The sequence below is a fragment of the Oncorhynchus tshawytscha genome, linkage group LG33, assembly GCF_018296145.1.
Source record: "Oncorhynchus tshawytscha isolate Ot180627B linkage group LG33, Otsh_v2.0, whole genome shotgun sequence".
NCBI lineage: Eukaryota > Metazoa > Chordata > Actinopteri > Salmoniformes > Salmonidae > Oncorhynchus > Oncorhynchus tshawytscha.
The window spans coordinates 23,471,395-23,477,394 of NC_056461.1; the positions used below are offsets into that span (position 1 = coordinate 23,471,395).

The 6,000-nt window shown below is 47.0% G+C and overlaps 1 protein-coding gene across 3 annotated transcripts in view; it reads left to right on the forward strand.

The window, feature by feature from the left end:
• LOC112233499 (pappalysin-1) overlaps positions 1–6,000 on the forward strand; it is a 126,484-nt gene that overhangs the window by 68,952 nt on the left and 51,532 nt on the right. The window lies entirely within an intron of this gene.

Below are 6,000 nucleotides of genomic sequence, written 5' to 3' on the forward strand. Positions count from 1 at the left end.
GAGACACGTACCAGCTCTACTGCTATTACTGCTACTGCCAGCAGTACTACACCTGCACCTGTCGACGACACAAGTTGTTCTGCTTCCACGAGCACATCCAACGCTAGTATCAGCAATCCTACATTTGTTGTTAGCCCAGCTAGCATGGACACTGACAGTTGTGAATCTGATGCAGATGAAGAGCTACTGCACCCTTACCCGGGAAAGCACCGAACAACAGACAGGGACGTTGGACAATCGAAGAGGCGCAAATATGACGAGAACTATATTGATTTGGGCTTCACTTATATTGGGAGTAGTGCCTTTCCTCAGCCACAGTGTGTTATATGTGCAAAAGTACTATCTCACAACTCAATGAAACCTTCACTCTTGCAGACTTAATTCTTCCTGCTGAAGCGGATATGGCTGGGACAATGGTTGGGGAAAAGGCCCAAAAAACTATACAGACAATGTCTTCATCAAACAACACTGTTTCATGACGCATCATTGACATGGCAGGAGATGTTTTAAAACAATTACTGCTTTGCATACAAGCCAGTGAATTCTATGTGTTATGGCTGGATGAGTCAACAGACGTGGCGGGCCTGACACAGCTCCTGGTTTGTGTCCATTACATTTATGAGGGGGGGGTCAATTAAGGAATACATCCTCTTCTGGAAACCAGGACATCAGGAGAGGATATTTTTAAAGTACTGGACAGCTTTGTGACATCAAATGGACTTTGTTGGTCAAGATGTGTTGGTATCTGTACTGATGGCGCAAAAGCCATGACAGGGAGACATAGTGGAGTGGTAACACGCTTGAGAGCAGTTGCTCCCGACGCCACTTGGGTACACTGCAGCATCCACCGAGAGACCCTTGCTGCCAAGGGAATGCCTGACAGCTTGAAAGACTTTTTGGACACTACAGTGAAAATGGTTAACTTGGTTAAAGCAAGGCCCCTGAACTCTTGTGTATTTTCTGCACTATGCAATGATATGAGCAGCGACCATGTAACGCTTTTACAACATACAGAAGTGCGCTGGTTATCGAGGGGCAAAGTATTGACACGTTTTTTTTAATTGAGAGACGAGCTTAAAGTTTTCTTTACTGACCATAATTTTCACTTGTCTGACCGCTTGCATGATGACGAGTTCCTCACACGACTGGCCTATCTGGGTGATGTTTTTTCTCGCCTGAATCATCTGAAGCTAGGATTACAGGGACTCTCCGCAACTATATTCAATGTGCGGGACAAAATTGAGGCTATGATTAAGAAGTTGGAGCTCTTCTCTGTCTGCAGTAACAAGTATAAAACACAAGTATTTCCATCATTGTATGATTTTTTTGTGTGCAAATGAACTCAAGCTTACGGACAATGTCAAATGTGATATAGCAAAGCACCTGGGTGTGTTTGGTGCGCAATTACACAGGTGCTTTCCCGAAACGGATGACACAAACAACTGGTTTCGTTATCCCTTTCATATTTAATCAGAAGCCACTGCCAGATTTCTGGATTGGTCTGCACTCAGAGTATCCTGCCTTGGCAAATCGCGCTGTTAAGACACTGATGCCCTTTGCAACCACGTACCTATGTGAGAGTGGATTCTCGGCCCTCACTAGCATGAAAACTAAATACAGGCACAGACCACGTGTGGAAAATGATTTAAGACTGAGACTCACTCAGATGGAAACCATGTGTTTGATGTATTTAATACCATTCCACTCATTCCACTCCAGCCATTACCACAAGCCCATCCTCGCCAATTAAGGTGCCACCAACCTCCTGTGACCCACATCTGCATCCTTGAACTTTTTAAATGTCTTTCTTGGCCAATTCATCTCTACTGCTAGCTTCATCTTTTGTTGTACAATGTTTATGTCATAACTCGATGCATATACAAGACCAGTGTTGAGGGGCTGCTTTTGCAAGCTCCTTAACGTATATGTCCTTGCTTTCCCATGGAACACACAAATCTATGCACACACACACGCACACACACACACACACACACACACACACACACACACACACACACACACACACACACACACACACACACATACGCCACAGGAGGTTGGTGGCACCTAATTGGGGAGAAAGGGCTCGTGTTAAGGACTGGAGCTGAATAAGTGGAATGGTATCAAATACTGTACATTGAACACATGGTTACCATGTGTTTGATTCTATTTGTGCCATTCTAAACATTATCATGAGAGTATTCTCCCCTCGGCAGCCTCCTTAGACATACACACACAGACCGGACACCCCCCCCACACACACACACACACACACACACACACACACACACACACACTGCCCACACAGTTAGTCCGTCCAGCAGCAGCAGCTACGGTCGACCGTGCTTCATGCAGGATTATAGTGGTGGTCCCCGAGGATTCCATATATCACTCCTGACTTTGTGCAGAGGAACATAATGTTCACACACAGTAACACCATGGGATAATTATTTTAGCTGGGTTAAATCTGGGGGGGGTATTTCATTGGGGAATTTGGATCAGAGCTAGCAACCAGCAGCGCATATTACAGTAAACCATTTAATGTTGAGCCAGGTGGTTTCTCAGGGGATGGATGCTGCCCAGCAATCTCTGACACGAACCCCCGGTCCAGAGCCCTAGAGAACCCCAGTCTTTCAATAATGGATCCCAGGCAGACTACAGGATAACTTTAGGAGCAGTCCGATGACGCCACAAATAATCACCTGGATAGGACGCTGTAACCCAAAGCATTTAACACATCACACAAATATATGTGCACTGGCATGGAGTTATGGAAGCTAGAGATAGAGCTTCCGTCTCGCAGGAATCTAAGACAGCGCAGCCCTTCAGGTAACTCACCATAACTAGAAGAGCAGGAGAGAAGAACATGAGAGAAGAGGAGGAGTAGAAAAGAGTGTATGGCTAGTAAAAACCCGGAAACAATCACCGGAGTAGTTTTGTTCCGAGTCCCAGAAGTGCAGCGTATGCAGGCAGCTACACACACCAGCTGTAGCTGACAGCTCCGTGCTGTTCTCTCACCGAGGAGCTACAAGGAAGACCATGTTTCCCTCGCGCTATAAACCCATTCCAAACCACACTCCTCATCAGGCTCGCAGACAGTGACATAAGCATGTGGTAACATAAAATGAAAAACGAATGACGTTCCGGCATTCTCCCGTTTCAATTATCATTAAGGGGACCATCTGGTAACCCCATCAGGTCGGATTCTGGAGGTATCAGCAGCCCCCATTTACATTTTGAGCTGTTGACACGTAGTATTGGACCCGTTGAGTGAAGGACATTGATGTGAGGGTGGAATTTTGACAGAAAAAGCCAGGCCCGAGGAATCCCTTGCCATCTGAATCAATCTGCGATCGGCTGGTTGGACTGCCACTGGTGCACCCACCAACCCTGCTTCTGTGGTCTCAGCACCAGCCACTGCTTAGGTCTTGACAGATGAGATCAGGGGAGTAGGTGGACCACACTATTGCTTTGCCCTCAGCTTACTCGCTGAGCATGTGGAGGCTGGAGCGTGGCCGTATAAGCCCCGTTATTAGCTCAGTGGCCAATGGGACTGTGCGCATGGCTGTAAGGGTGGGGCCGTGGAGCCATTTCTCCTCTGTGACAGGACATTACCTCACACGTCAGGCACTCACCAGCATCCAGTAAACGATGGTGTTTTGAACCTCGCACAGGACTCGACCCGCAAAATGTCTCACAGATGCTCACTCCTTCCTGCCCGATTTGAGCTCTAATTTATGCTAATTTTCACAAAACAAAGCGGGGATGAAGAATAAAGAAAAGAAAAAGAAGCCAAGCAGCTGTTTACTGAATGTGTTTCGATTGAATAAATAAACACATTTGGGATCCGTGGCCAAATAAGAAACATCCGTTCCCCAAATGTGCTGTAATGTGTGTTGAATCCAGTGTACATAGGGAGGGGCAGACGGGCAGAGAGGAAACCAGGGGTAGTCAGCTAGGGCGCCGTGTTCCAAAGCTTCACTTTTCATGACCAATCCTGAGAGGCCAAATGGGGTCACCCCTTCGCCCTGAATAGGCCTTTCATGAGCTGCGTTTACAATACACAGGAGCAGAATATGGACCGTTCTGTTGAGAAGCAACATCGATGTTTTTGGCTTGTTGAGATGCCATTTATTCATATCAATGTAAAGATTTACAGGTATGGGCTATTTTCAACTGATGAACTGAAGCAGCCATGTGTAGTCCGAGAGATGCTGCAGGTACTCTCCTCTGCAGGATGACCATGAGGTTAGAGAGAAAGAGGAAGTGTGACATCACTCTGCAGCAAGAGTGGGCTGCTCTTAGGTGGCTGAGGTTACTGTTGGGTTTGGGGTTAGGCTTGGGGTCTCTCTGTCTCTCTGTTCCAGCTAGCCTGACTGTGTGTTTATAGCTATAAACCTGGGTTTGGGGTTGGTAGGATATGGTTGGGGCCCTCTCTCTTCCATCTTGACTGTGTGTTTCGGTCTAAGGCTGAGGTTGGTTGTTATGGTTAGGACCTCTCTCTACTCCCAGCCTGGCTGTGTGTGTCTGGTGTAAAGGTGAGGTTGGTGCTATGGTTGGTGCCTGCCTGTACTCCCAGCCTGGCTGTGGCTAATGCTCTCTCATGCTCTCTCTCAATTCAACTCAATTCAATTCAAGGGGCTTTATTGGCATGGGAAACATGTGTTAACATTGCCAAAGCAAGTGAAGTAGATAATATACAAAAGTGAAATAAACAATAAAAATTAACAGTAAACATTACATCTACAGAAGTTTCAAAACTATAAATCTTGCTGCTGTGATGGCACACTGTGGAATTCCACCCAGTAGATACAGTGGGGCAAAAAAAGTATTTAGTCAGCCACCAATTGTGCAAGTTCTCCCACTTAAAAAGACAAGAGAGGCCTGTAATTTTCACCATAGGTACATTTCAACTATGACAGACAAAACGAGAAAAGAAATTCCAGAAAATCACATTGTAGGATTTTTAATGAATTTATTTGCAAATTATGGTGGATTCTTTGTGGATCTATGTAATCTGAGGGAAATATGTCTCTCTAATATGGTCATACATTATTGGGCAGGAGGTTAGGAAGTGCAGCTCAGTTTCCACCTCATTTTGTGGGCAGTGAGCACATAGCCTGTCTTCTCTTGAGAGCCATGTCTGTCTACGGCGGCCTTTCTCAATAGCAAGGCTATGCTCACTAAGTCTGTACATAGTCAAAGCTTTCTCTCTCTCTCTCTCTCTCTCATTCTCTCCCCTCTCTCTCTCTCTCTCTCTCTCTCCTGCTCCCTCCTGCCCCATCTCTCTCTCTCTCTCTCTCTCGCTCTCTCTCTCTCTCCTGCTCCATCTCTCTCTTTCTCTCTCTCTCTCTCTCCCCTGCTCTCTCTCCTGCCCCATCTCTATCTCTCTCTCTCTCTTTCTCTCTTTCTCTCCTGCCCCATCTCTCTCTCTCTCTCTCTCTCTCTCTCTCTCTCTCTCTCTCTCTCTCTCTCCCCCCTCCCTCCCTCCCTCCCTCCCTCCCTCCCTCCCTCCCTCCCTCCCTCCCTCCCTCTCTCTACAGCCCTGAATTATTGCCCTGGCTGCAAGTGCCTTCAAATGGAGCTTTCTCACGTAGCTTGTTCTCGTGTGGTGGTTAGGGCAGCCAACCTGCATCCTTGGGATCTCTCTCTCTCTCACACACACAATGAGATTGCTCTGCTTGCTGCCTGACTCCCCTCGTCTCTCCTTTCCTCCTTTTATCTTAAGTGGTGATTTACAAACAACAGCATGTGTCTGCAGACCGGGGGCTGGCTGTTGTCTGCCATGTCACCTCTCGTAAGCAGACAGCTGGTCTGAATTAAGGACCGGTGGAGGGTTAGAGGGGGGGAAACACAACAGCTTAGAGCTTAGAGCACCTTCCTCAATGCTGCTGCTGTGTTGTTCAGGGAACCGTAGGCTTTAGGTTATTTGCTTGTAATTAACTTCCAAACACTGCGAGCTGCGCAGAGGCTGAAGGGACACAGGGGGTGAAGAGGGGT